The sequence below is a fragment of the Quercus robur genome, chromosome 9 (assembly GCF_932294415.1).
Source record: "Quercus robur chromosome 9, dhQueRobu3.1, whole genome shotgun sequence".
Taxonomy (NCBI): Eukaryota; Viridiplantae; Streptophyta; class Magnoliopsida; order Fagales; family Fagaceae; genus Quercus; species Quercus robur.
In genome coordinates, this window is record NC_065542.1 from 51,779,666 (window position 1) to 51,793,943 (window position 14,278).

The window sequence follows — 14,278 nt, forward strand, 5'->3', positions numbered from 1 at the left end:
TTTTTTCTTTTCCTTAACTGTGGCCGCATTTTAAAAACGGTGCCATAGACGGGTTCTTAGGCCGTGTTTTTTAAGCGGGGCCATAAACGGATTCTTAGGCTGCGTTTTTTTGAGCTAAAAACGCGGCCTAAGGACCTCCGTATTTTATTTTTTGGCAAACATTTTTTTTTCTTTTCCTTAACTGTGGCCGCATTTTAAAAACGGGGCCATAGACGGGTTCTTAGGCCGCGTTTTTTAAGTGGGGCCATAGACAGGTTCTTAGGCCGCGTTTTTTAAGCGGGGCCATAGATGGGTTCTTAGGCCACATTTTTTTCAGCTAAAAACGCGGCCTAAGGACCTTCGTATTTTATTTTTTGGCAAACTTTTTTTTTTTAAATAGGAAACTTAAACATTTTCAACCCTAGCCTCCATCTCTCAAGCCCTCACCCTCCATCTCCATCTCTCAAGCTCGTTATGCTTTTGTACTTTCATCATCGGATTCTGAATCACCTTCAACAAGAAGCTATTCTCAGAGACTCATATCCGATTCTGCAAGGTACGATCTTCTATTGCTTTTCATTTTCATTGCATTTTTTTCTATTGATTCACTCAGATTCTATGTTCAGATTCTGCTTTGGTTTGAGTTTTTTTTTTTATTATAATTTTTTTTTAATTTTTATGTTTATTCGAATGGGTTTGAAATTCTATAGCTCAATTCGTTAGCTTTGTGGTGGAATTTTAGCCTTGTTGGAGGCGGTGCAGAAGTTGAAGATTGGAATTTCACTACTTGGTCGGCTTTGCCAAATCGCATTTTTCGATTTCATGAAGTGGGTGGAGATGACAATTTTGAGGTTGGTTCTCTGATCTTTTATGTTATGAGATTTTAATTTGGTTTGTTGGAGTTTTGCTATGCAATCTGGATTAACATGCACGCATTTTTTTTTCTTTGTTCTGTTTGGCAAAATTCATGTTTGTTGGGATAAAGATAGTTTTTTCCCCTTCTGTTTTGATAGTTGGCAAAGGCTGATAAAAGATGAGAATTTTTAGTATCTTGAGCCGTTTGTTTGTTTGTTGATTGAATGAGTTGTTATAGCTGTACCCTTTCTTTGGTTGCAGGGAAAACGAACATGATAAGACAATCAAGTTTTGATTTTGAATCTGTTGCAAAAAGAAAAAGAAAAAAAAAATTAACGAGTAGTCGAGTACTATTACTATTGAATAATACTAGGCTAGGTAGCATAATCTTTTTATTTTTCCTGGAGGATGGATTGAGTTTGGTTAGGCTCTTTTTTTTTTCTTTTTCTTTTTTGTTGGATAAGTAGCTAATAGCAGGATCCCTGACAGTGCTCCGCTTTTGCAATGAAGTTCTCATTTAGTTAGTGGTATCCCAAGTATTTAGGTAAATACCAATCATGAATTAGTCGATGTCCTCTTTTACGTTACCTGTGTAAGTCATTCTGAAATTTGTTCTCTTTCTTTGATTAGATCAAGTCTTTGTAGTTGCGTATTATGATTATTTGAAGTATTTAAGGTTCAGTGAATAAATGTCCAAAGTATAACATTTCATTGGTCATTAGGTGTTTGATAATGGTTTACAAGGATTAGTTGTTGTGTTGGATGCCTTCGGTTTTGCTTTTTCTTTTTGGAGCTTATTTGCTTATGTATAGTGTTTTAAAGCCTTATAGATTTATCCACTTTCAGCGAATCAGCAAATAAGCCAAACCAGAAGTGCGTTTGAATGCGCTCTGTTGATTGTATATTAGCTGAAAGGATTGTAGAAAAAGAGGGGGATTTTTTTTTTTAATAAAATTTTTGGGTGTGGAGCCTGCCAAAATAAGCTGAAAAGGCTGGCTTTTTTCTGGGCTTGCTAAAAAAACTCTCAGAATAATGTTGTGCAGCAAGTTCCCACTGAAATATGCGTTCACATTTACTTGCTTGCTTGAAGACTCGGGTTAGTGCCAATTGCAAATCATGTTGTAATCTAACACTAGTAGAAATATGCCCACCTGTTTGACACCTAAACAAGTAACAATAAAATTTGTTCATTGTTATTTAATGTTGGCCTAAGATAGCAAAGGGGGCTACCTTTTACGTTGAAGAATCTTCACAAGGTTATCTTATTGCATATATATTTTTTAGATGTATCTTCCAACTTGCTAGTGTTATTCTATATGGTTCTTTTCATTGGATTGGTTGAAGCTTAAGCCTTCAAATTCATTTCTTGTTAATGCAACCTTTCCTGTTGTATAGGTGCAATGTGGAGATGTGGAACTTGAAAAGAAAATAGATGAGAAGATTGAGCACTTCATTAACTGGGTAGAAAAACACCCAAACAAGAAAATTCAGGTCTGTAGTTTGCCTGTGGCTTTTAGTAACCATATGATATGATTTGTGGGTGGTTTGTAAATATCCTAAAGACCTTTTTTTTCCTTCCCTTAAAGGAGAGTCTGTCAATCTTTAAAGTTGCATTCAGTATATGGCAAATATGTTCTTATTTTATACTATTATCAGTTTTAAATATTGTGTATCACAGACAGTCATGGATGTGTAATGCATATCTGTTGTTCATTTTAGAGGGAATCCAAAATGTATTAACTTTCCATGATTAAAGGATTTGAGTTTTTGTTTCAGAAAATGCCATTATCACTTTATATTCCTTCTTCGTTATATTTTAATTCTTGCCTTGTGGAGTTTGTGGTAGCATATTACAGTTAGCATCTTTGTGGCATGCACATAGATTCTAGAGAGAAAAAAAGGATATAGTGGTTTATACAGGATTTTGCATCACACACTTATTTTGTTGCAGTGCTTCAGTTGCGTCATTCTTTCTGATGTAATTGTAGTTTGCACTCTTTTTTTTTTTTTTTTTGGTCCAATCTCACTAATATACTGCTGTATTATCAAAGTAGAATCAAAATCAACTTGTATTAATTAATGTAACATATACATGTACGAGACCGTTATAATATTGTGGATAGATATGATACTTTCTGGATTTCAAGTATGGATTTATCCTTTTTTAAAGATACATTCTTGAATAATTATCATAATGCTTGTTTATAAGAATTTGCGTGTGTAAACAGTTGAATAAAACAAGGGGACTTTATTCTGGTTCATTAATAGTTACACTGTAACCAAGCTCACTGTTTCTAGTGGCATTGGACTTTGATATAGTATGGAGTGGAAGTGTACTGTACTTTACTTCCTTTTATCATCTAAAATAGTAGGTGCAGATTATTTATCTCATTTGCGTTTTTGTAGTTGTTGAAATATGTGGTAGGAAGGAGGAAAAGGGTGAAGCAATTGATGAGGACTGAATCTGGTCTCAAAGTCCAGCAACTAGACATTCTGCAACAAGCATTAAAGCTCACTGCAAACAGGTTTGTATTTTTTTTTTTTTTTGAGATGTTTTTTATTAAGCTTTATTTTGCTGTTTCATTTCACCTCCATCACCAGTCCATCACAATAATATTAATGCATTTATTCTCTTTGTCAAGAACTAGATTTTAGACTCCTGTGAAACTCATGGCTCAATCTCCTTATTACCAAAACCCAATCTCCTTATTTAGGATTAATATCCATATCCATTAGCAGCCAAAGGTGGTAATGTTCGTAGATGGAGTATTGCTATTGCCATTGAATGATATTCCCATAGAATTAAGAAACAAAATTATGAGAGAGGGGAAAAAAAAAAGATTTAAATAGGCAAGATAAATAGTGAAGGGGGCTGATATTTATTCTAATAGTTATATACTAGTCTTTTATCAGTGTCATGATATTTTATTTTCTAATTTGTAGTAATATAGTTTATTGATTAATTTAGAATAAAAGAAGAATTTTATCATATCTTTAAAAAAATAATTAAAATTTTATAGACCAATACAGAGAAGATATGACTTATTGCTCAAATTAGAATTATGCATAAGCTTGCCATCCTATTATCAGCATCACCCCATGTTGATCTATTTACAGATGCAGATTTTGTATCAGCAACACCCCATGTAGATAAGGGACCAAGTTCTCAAACTCAGGTCAGACACCCTTTCGGCTTAATTTATAAAAATATATTTTTTATGTAGAAAATGCTCAAAAAATTTTATTTTACAGTTTTTATATGTAAAGTAGCCTTGTACACCTTGATAATTGAGTTTATTGTTTCCAATAGTACTACTTTGGTTTGGAATTTGGGCAGAATAATTATGTGGTATGGATCTTCATGTCAGTTTCTTTTCCTTATACTTGAGTTTAGTGTAGTTTCTATTAATCAGCTTAAAAGCCAATTATTTGAAATGGTCTTTAGTTCCTTTGACACTGTAAATTTCCAATAATTGGTGAATCTACTGCCATTTTCATTTGGTGTACTTGAGATGGTTAACTTGCACCTGAGGGCAAATTGAAGGTGTTTTTTTGCTGCAAACAATTAACTGTAGCCTTAAATTACTGATAATAACTGTAAATTTACTTTTACTCATAAAAAAAAAATACTGATTATAACTTTATTTTGGGATTCCTTGTGAGTGAAGCTCTAGTGGAACGAGCACTTACTAATATGGGTATTTTCATTCTGTGTGTCTCTTGATGACTAATGCAGTCATTCTGTCTAATTCGTACTGTTTATTACACCAAAACAATGTCCTTTTGGAAATATATATATATATATATATATATATATATATATATATATATATAAAAGACTAAAGCTAAAACTAAAGATATAATTGGACAAACTAAATGGAAAGATTAAATTGAAAACACATTAAAATTAAATAACTGAAATGAAAGAGAAAAATGATACTTAAATGATTGAATTCAAAATAAATTAAACTTAAGAGTCTTAGATTAAGTAAATTGTAATTTAATTAAAACAGCAATCTCATAAGCGAAAAGAGTTCACTATATTGTTTGTTAAGGATGGGAAGTAAATTGTTTGGTAAGGATGTAAAGTACCTTCCCAGATGGCAAACTAATTCTTACCGAGCTTCTTCTTTTCTTTTTATTTATTTATTTATTAATTAATTCTTGGAGCTAGGTATCAACAACCAACATTAATTCGTTCTTATCTTCATTCCTGAAGCAAAATAATAACCCCCAGTTGTATTGTATCACTCTAGGCATATAAAGGGGAGGCCCACAGCCACACCACACTTTCAATGTCTGCTTCTATCAACTTGTCCTCCCACTTTGGTCATGGAGCCAAAATAAAAGTTTTAAATTAACTATGATTTGTTTTAGAAGAAAATTAATGGTCAGTGAGCTATGTATCAAAGTGCATTTTTGTTCCTAACTTATCAATTGTTTTAATTTAGTCTTTAAAATTTTAAAACTGAAATCTAAGGATGAAACTGAAATCTATTGATTTTGGAAGACTAGCATAGAGCCTAAGGATGAAACTGAAATCTAATGGCATAATTCATAGACTAATTATATTTTAATTAAATAAATGAAACTAGGGATACTTAATCTAGGATGGAGGAGATCATGATTAAACATAGACATATTGAAGTTTGCGTATTTTTTTCAAAGACCATCCATGGTGATTTATTGAATGAAAATATTTTATCTCGCTTTGTAGGATGGATTAGATACTAATCAAGAAACTTGGCATGTCAAATTTTATAGTCCTCACCACAAATTTTATCTAAAGTGCACTGTGAGTTAATTGCCCTCCTTTCTTGCATTTTATCTTTGCAAGAGATATTACTATGTATGTACTTTCAAAGTTTTTATAGTAAATGTGAGACTAATGCAAGATTAAAACTGTTTAATGAGGGCTTGGTTTGTGGTGACTGTACTAGAAAACAGGTGTGGAGGTCCTTAAGGCATTTGGGCTAGGAAAAAGAAAAAATGAAAAAAAAAGGGCTATAGCCGCGTTTTTAAATGCAGCTATAGCTTTCACCTATAGTTGTCAACAAGGGTCCTATGGCCACACTTTTAAAACGCGGCCCAAGACCACAACCTTAGGCCGCGTTTTAAGACCAGACCCTTAGGCCACGTTTTCAACAGGGCTATAGGACCTGGTCTTGGGCCGCGGTTAAAAAGTGCGGCTATAGGACCGTCAGTCCTATAGTCACAGGTTTTAGGCCACATTAGAAAGTGCGGCCTAAAAAAACGCGGCTATAGGCTATAGCCACCTTTTTTTGACATATAGCCGCGTTTTAAAAACGTGGCCATAGGACATTTTTTTTGTAGTGCTTTCTCCATCACCTACCTGCCAGTGCATACCACGTCTCACTATTGACTGGGCTGCCATTATGCTACGCCAAGCGTAGGATGGTTGACTTCCTAAGTTTGCCTCCACATAATCATAGTTAGGGAAGTACTTCACCTTATACACCTTATAAAAGAAAGATGATGTGTTGGTCTGCAGTCGCCACCCCTGCTTTGCCAAGAGAGCTAGATTGAAACTTTTCAGGTCTCTGAAACCCATCCCTCCCTTTTCCTTTGGAAGACACATATTCTACTAACTCATCCAAGCGAGCTTCCTCTTATCCTTCCTTTGTCCCCACCAAAATTGTTGGACTATTCCAGTGAGCTCATCACATAAAGTAGTGGGCAACCTAAAACAACTCATAGTATACAACGGTATGGCCTAAGCAACTGCTTTTATCAATATCTTCTTCCCTGCATTAGAGAGTAGCTTTTCTTTCCAACCCGCCAACTTGTTAGCTACTCTTTCTTTAAGCTGGGTGAATGTATTTCTTTTTGAACGTCCCACCAATGACGAGAGACCAAGGTATGATTCATGTGGCCTAATAATTTGAGCACCAAAACTAGCTCTTATGGCTTCCTTAGTAGCGTGGTCTGTGTTGCAGTTGAAGAAGATGGAGGTTTTGTTCCTGTTCAACTATTGTCCGGATGATTCCTCATAAACCTGCAGCACCCTTAGTATCTCACCACACTCTTGAGTAGTTGCTTTATTGAAGATCAAATTGTCATCTGTGAAAAACAGGTGTGAAATTTTTGGGCCTTTAGCTGATGCCGCCACCCCATGTATGAACCTGTTTTGAACTGCCTTATTGATCAGAGCGGATAAGCCTTTCTCACATAGTAGGAATAGGTAAGGCGACAAAGGATCACCTTGTCATAGACCCCGAGTAGGCTTGATAACTGCCCGAGGTACCCCATTGATCTGAATTGCATATGTTACTGATGATACACATTACATAATTATATGAACCCAATTCTCATGGAAACCCAACTTGAGCATGATCTTCTATAGGCATTCCCATTCCACTCGGTCATATGCTTTGCTCATATCCAGTTTCAAAGCCATCTCACCCCATTTTCCTTTCCTCTTCCTATCTATGTGGTTCATTACTTCATGAGCTGCTAACACATTATCTGTAATGAGTCTTTCGGCTACAAAGGCACTCTGATTCTCCCCCACTATGTCTTTCAGCACCCTTTTCATTCTATTAGCCACTGCCTTGGAAGCTAGCTTGTATGCAACATTGCACAAGCTTCTTGGTCTGTAGTCTGTCACTCTCTTTGGATTTTTGTTCTTTGGAATCAGAATAATGTGAGTTTCATGAAACTTTGGCGGAGCTATACCATGGTTAAGAAAGTCCAGGATAGTTTGTATAACAACAAAATTAACAGTGGGCCAAAAGTGTTGATAAATAAAGAAGGCATACCGTTAGGGCCAAGAGCCTTAAGAGGGTGCATTTGCTTCAGTGTTGTCTCAATCTCTGTGGCTTGGAACGCTTGTAGTAGAGCCAAGTTCATTTCGTCAGTCACCTTGGGTTGTATCGCATCAAGCAATTTCGCACTGACTGCTGGATGTGAGCATGAGAATAGTTGCTCATAATAGTCAATGAATGTCCTACCAATCTCCTCCTCCTCTTCCTACCAAGTACCATTAGAATCCATTATCTTCACTATAGCATTTCGTTGGTGTCTGTTGGATGCTTTGGTATGAAAGAAGTATTCCGGTCTCCTGATTTTAGCCAACAGTTTCTGGACCTTTGGTTCCACATATCCTCTTCCTCCAATAATAGTTTGTTTAGTTCCAGTTTTGTCTCCTGCATCACCTCCATGTCAGTCCCAGATGTACCAATGTATATTTAAAACAACGAAAAATGTCGAGTTAAAAAATATTAGAGGTAAGCCAAACTCCTTTATATAGACCTTGTTCTCATTTGTATTTGCCTATTTGGTGCAAGTGAGAGAAAACATGTATAAGACTCAAAAATCAGAATTTCCTTCTTATTTTTTTGTTTGCCATTTTCTTTATCATTCCCTATTCTTAACTTTTTATTATTGATTCACGGGTTGGTAGAAAGCTATTATGGTCAGACCCAGGTTAAATAATTATCATTGATTTCCCCACATTTTTTTTATAATAAGATTGTTATGTCTATTGATATGCTTTTCAATTCTTCGTACTTATTAGGACATGCCCCTTGGATGTTCCAAAATTGTAAGCCATATAAAGAAGTTTGCAAAATATGTTGGAAATCAAGTGTTACATGGTCAGGTGTATGCACCAAAAATTGTGCCAAGCAATGCCAGAAGTGGGAGAATGCAAGCGGGGGACATTGTTCTTACTATTTGAAATGCTATTGCGAGCATGTAGACTGTGCTTGACAATATGAAATGTATTATTAATGTGTAGTCTAGTTATAACTAAAATAATGGGAATGAATTTTATATTTCAAACCAAAATTGTATCAGCTTTTAGGCTAATTTCATTATAAGAGGCAATGTTTTCCAAATTATTATAGCTTAATTAATATACTTCTTCTGGTGCTTGTTGGCGGTTGTTTATCATTTGTTATAGGTTTTGTGAGTAAAATGATATTTATGCAAGAATTCTATGGTCTTCTTATACTTCTTGATGAAGTATTCACCATTCATACATGTTTTCTTCTTTACATTTAGGAAAGTTTGATCTTTGCAAAAGCTTGCTGTACCAGGAACATATAACGTGGTTAAACACTTGTACTACTTTTTATATTTTTTTTAAAGAGAGAAAAAAAGAAAAAAAGTAACGATTGAAATTTAAAAGTAAATGAAAAGCACATTTTTTATATAAGGAATATATGAAAATGGAAGTGGAAAGCATATTTACCCGTACAATTTTAATTGGGCCAGCTTGTAAAGAACTATAATACATGTGTAAAACTAACAAATTTTAATTAATTTCAGATTCTTATTCATGCCATATAATATAAAACATAAAGCTATTCAACTATTTTCTTTTTCTCTTGGTATTATAAACCCCTTGAATCCAACCAATTTTGTTAGCAAGAAAAGCATGCCAGTCAGCTTTCATTTCATTCAAATGCACTCAATCATGAGGTGACTTATGGGCACTTTATGTTTTAATTATTATGTTTTCATATTGATCATACTATTTATTTTCATTAGTAATTTGACCATTTATAATATCTCTTTCCTAAAACAATTAAATATCTACATTCAACAGCATTTTAGAGTTAGTATTTTATGAAATGGTTGAACATGAAAAATACTTATTATTAATATCAGATTACTAATTAAAATGGATAACAAGGCTAACATGAAACGGAATCAAATATAAGGAGCTAAAATGAACATTCAACAACATTTTAGAACTACTATTTTATAAAATGATTAAACATAAAAGATACCTAACATCAGATTATTAATAAAATAAGATGGTAAGACAAGTATGAAACAAAATCAAATATAAGGAGCTAAAATGAAAATTTTGAAACGCAAATGGTTAGAACAATAACAAACCCAAATTTTAAGGACAAAAAATGAACTTTAATTTAAAAGAAAACTAGCTACCTTAAACTAGCCAACAATATTTCACATGTGATGAGGCTAGTATAAAGGGAAGATGTTATGTCTATTTAAATAAGAAAAATGTCTGGTTAACTTGGTGTCCTTAAAACATTTGTTAATAAAATATATATATATATAAAAAACTACTAAAATCAATTACCTTTTTCTTTTTTAATAAAAAATTTCTAAAACCAATGTGATGTTAGATTACCTTCCAACTCTTTATATATATATATATATATTACTATATGTGAATTTTGAAAATCTAACTATTAAATTGCAATTTTTTATTTTATTTTTATGTTATTAACATGCATGTCAAATTTCGTTCAAATGAGGTGTTAGTTACTATTGGATCAATAAACTTATTTTTATGCATAATTTTTTTATCACAAAAACTTAAAATTTAAATATGTAATTGATGACATAATTATTAATTTTTGATTTTCTTAAAATTTTCCAAACATAAAGAATATATTAAAAAAATGTAATCCAACAATTAAAATTTTAAAATTCACATCTAATAAAAAAAATATAGAAAAAAATATGTAGAATTTCTCTCTAATTAACTTTTCCACTAAAGAAAAACATACATTCTACAACACCTTGGTCATTGCTAGGGGTGGCCATTTTTACCCAAACCCATTAACCCACCCATTACCCACTTAATTTGGGTAAGTCTTAACTCAACCCAGTTAAACATTTGGGTTAAATGGATAAAGACCCATTGGATAACCTTGTTGGGGGGACCACAATTTGACTCTTTATAACCACTTTAAAAACAGGCCCGCAAACAATCTTTTCTTGGTTGAAAAATCTAGCAAATTTTCTCCCTCTCTCTCAGTTGATTAACTAGATTTGATTTATGAATTTTTCTTGGCATCCAAACATTGGGATAGGAGAATTTTTTTGGGATTTTTTTTTTCTAATTTCCTTTTCAATCCTTTGATTAGATTTGATTTACAAATTTTCTTTGCAACCAAACACATGAATAAGAGAATTTTTTTTTTGGATTTAAAAAAAAAAAAAAATCTTTTCTATCCTTTGGTTAGTTCTTTGAGGCTAATTTTAATTTTATGTCTTTGATCAATATGGTGGGCATTTTGGTAAATTTGTTTTTGAGTGAATGTATTTTGGTAATATTATACTAGTAAGTTTTTGGTATTTGCAAGTATGTATATATAAACTAAATAATGGGTTAAATGGGTGAGTTGGGTGGGAAATGAGTATTTAATATTTATTTAAATATTAAATAAATAAAAGCTGATTCGATCAAATGAGGTGATACAAGTCAAGATTCAAGAATATACAAGCTGCAGAAAGAAGAATTCGAAATCTACCCAATTTGATAAATCAAAAGACCGGCTCGATCGATCGAAACATGTATTTGAAGAATTCTATTTCAGCCCAAACATTAATTAAACGTATTGGGTTTTAAGTAAAACACTACTAGTATATAAAGGAAACCCTAATTTTTAGAATGCTTTTCAAAGAGAGAAGAGAATGCCTCCTTTGTATCTAGGGTTTTGTATCCAAAGAGCTCTCTCATGTCTTCTACCGATGTTATTCCTTGAAGAATCTCAAGATCCGGTGTTGTAGAAGAAGTTGCTGCCTTATCTAGTCATCAAAGGTGCTGATGATCTAAACCTTCAAGGGTGTTCTTGGAGTCATAAACATGAGAGTTTGTATTTTTTTTATCACAAGTGTGGGTGCTTGTGTTGCAAAGCCCTAATAGAGAAGGAGTCTATGGATTCGGAACTTGCACGTGGTCGTGTCAATAAGTTCTACATGTGGTAGCAATAGGATGTTAGTCGTCTAAGTCTTATTGTAAACTTTGATTCTCTATAGTGGATTTTGTTAGGTTCTAAGTACTTAAGAACTAATGTATTAGAACTCTAATTTGTATTGTTGGCAAACTATAATTAAAATAGGTTTTTAGTCTTGTTTTAGACTTGCTCAAAGTATGTGTTTTATGTAAAGTTGGAATCGAGCTACAGCAGAATTCATTGTGCAATTCGGTTTGGCTCGATCGATCGAGAATTAGACTCGACGGACCAAAAGTCGGGCATAATGTTTTTTCTGTAGAATTTCCAATTCAGCCCTAAGCCCATATGACGTGTAGGGTTTTATATTTTGCCCTAGGTATAAAAGGAAAACTCTAACCACGTTTTTGAGGTTTCTCTTTTGCTGTGTGTGTGAATCTCTGTGGTTGATTGTCATACTTATTGTTTGTGCAAGAAATTAGGCTATACATTGAAACCCTTGCCAATTTATCTTGAACATGTGCTTATATTACTCTTGACTCCCTAACTTCGTGCAGTATAGCTGCCATTGCTATTGAGGAGGTTGATGAGCTGGGTCCTGGTCCCATGAATCGTTCGATGTTAAGGTTTCTAAAAGAACATCGATCGTCCGTTATTTGGGAAGGTGAGGTAAAATTAAAACCAACCAGCTGTTGAATTTCTATATTCTCTTCCTATCCTTTTACATTATGTTGATTTTTTTTTTTTCATTTCTAAAATTCTAAGTTTGTCAATGGTATTACCAGCTTTGAATGCATAGTCATGAGTATGCCATAGTGGTATTTGTAAAACGTTTTGCACTCATAGTTTTTTTAACTCAATATCTTGTGTGAATTATAGGCTAGACTGTACTTAAAATGTGAAATAATAAGGCTAGTTTTTATCTCAATTTCTTGCGTGTATTATAGGCCAGCTATTCCCTTGCAATGTTGACGGTTGATGACTTATATGCTTTTGGTAGGGTGGTTAGGGTCTGATTTGCCAGTGATGAGAAGGGGTTTTTAGGATTCAGAAATTTGAACAAGTTTTAACTTTTCATTTGTATCATAGCATCAATCATGTTTAAAAACTTTATTTCATAATTGTGTTTTACCCCTCTAATTTGTTTACATATGGTACTTTTAAGATAACCAAATTGAATTGTGAGAGCCAGAGAGAATCAAATTTTGATGTATGTATTTATTGTAAACATGGTGGGTAATGGGTTGGATTGCTATTATGGTAATGTTTACACAATAGCATGCATGACATGAGTAGCAGGATAAATGGCTAAAAACAAATGTATCAAGTGCATTTCATCCTTTTATTTTCTCCTTTTGTTGCTTTTTTTTTTTTGGATGGTATTTTAATTTCAGTGATAGCCGCTTTATTTTTGTTTTTTAGGAACAATAGCTACAATCTTATATACAAATTTTATAGTGTAGAGTATCTCATCACCATGGTTCTATCATGTGTAGAATCCGGGGGCATTGAAATGCCCTGGTCGTAATGACAAGTTCCAAAAACGACGCCTGATGGTGGATGATCGCGTCCTCGACATTGTCAAGAGAGTTGGATTAGAGGGGCTGCATAGGACCCCATCTAGAGAGATTGATCATAACTTGATAACGGCCTTCGTTGAGCGATGGTGGCCTGAAACCCATACCTTCCACCTGCCACATGGTGAGATGATGATCACATTACAAGATGTGGAGGTTCTTTTGGGGATTCCAATCGATGGTGAGGCAATTATTGGAACAACTGACTTGGAGTAGGCTCATGAATGTCAAAATATGCTTGGAATTGTTACTAATGGTATGGTGCTTCAAGGACAAAGGATCTAGATTAAACGGCTACTTCAAAAAGTTGACGAAGGGTTGCCTGATGGTGCAACAAAGGTTGTTGTGCATCAATATGCATGGTGTTATATTTTAGCACTCCTAGGGGACACAATTGTCACCGACAAGTCTGGTGATAGGGTGCATACGATGTGGTTGCAGATGTTAAGGGACCTTCGCAATCCACCTCCGTATAGTTGGGGGAGCGCTTGCCTTGCATGGTTGTACAAAGAGTTATGCAGGGCAACCGAAAGAGGTGCCGGTCAGATTGGTGGGGCCTTGATACTGGTTCAGTATTGGGCATAGGTCAGATTCCCTTCTTTGTGCCCCAGGATGGACCTCCCACTAGATGATGCATATGGCCCACCGTTAGCACCTTCTCCATTGTCCATTAAGTAAGTCTCTTCCTTGACCGATTCACTCTATTGGATATGGATTATTGGAAATGGATTCATAATTTTGAACAACATGACACATTGTTAGACATAGAAAATAAAATTTTAACCCTGATATTCCTCAAATTTTGAAAATTAATAGGATTTTTATTTATTTTTATATATTGTTTTACAACCACTGAGGTCATATGTTTGCCACTTTCCACAATCACATGTTCTGACCAATATATTTATTTCATGACTATGGTGTCCCCCTCTAAAGCTGTAGATGTCATATGGGGTAATTACTTGATATATACCATGCAAATTATTAAATTCCCTTACTTGGTGTCTTGCAGATTTTTTCAGATTTGCATCATAGATTGACATGGCATATTTACTCCACACCTTGCCCTCGGAGAGATCATGAGTAATTTCTTTGTGCCGATCATGGAAATACGCGACAAGTTTAATTTGCTCCAAGTGAACTCAACCATTGCAGTAATGGGCAGGCCACGGGCACATTTAAGTATTC

At 34.1% G+C, this 14,278-nt stretch overlaps 1 long non-coding RNA gene across 7 annotated transcripts in view; it reads left to right on the plus strand.

Moving 5' to 3' along the window:
- The first annotated feature begins 384 nt into the window (after positions 1–384).
- LOC126699002 (uncharacterized) overlaps positions 385–14,278 on the plus strand; it is a 32,188-nt gene continuing 18,294 nt past the window's right edge. Inside the window, exons 1-7 of one of the 7 annotated variants that reach the window (XR_007646667.1) lie at positions 385–535; positions 690–830; positions 2,230–2,325; positions 3,241–3,359; positions 3,952–4,010; positions 4,145–4,183; positions 5,552–5,629. This is a non-coding gene — a long non-coding RNA (uncharacterized LOC126699002). The other 6 variants (XR_007646665.1, XR_007646663.1, XR_007646664.1 and 3 more) reach the window with 6 other exon arrangements.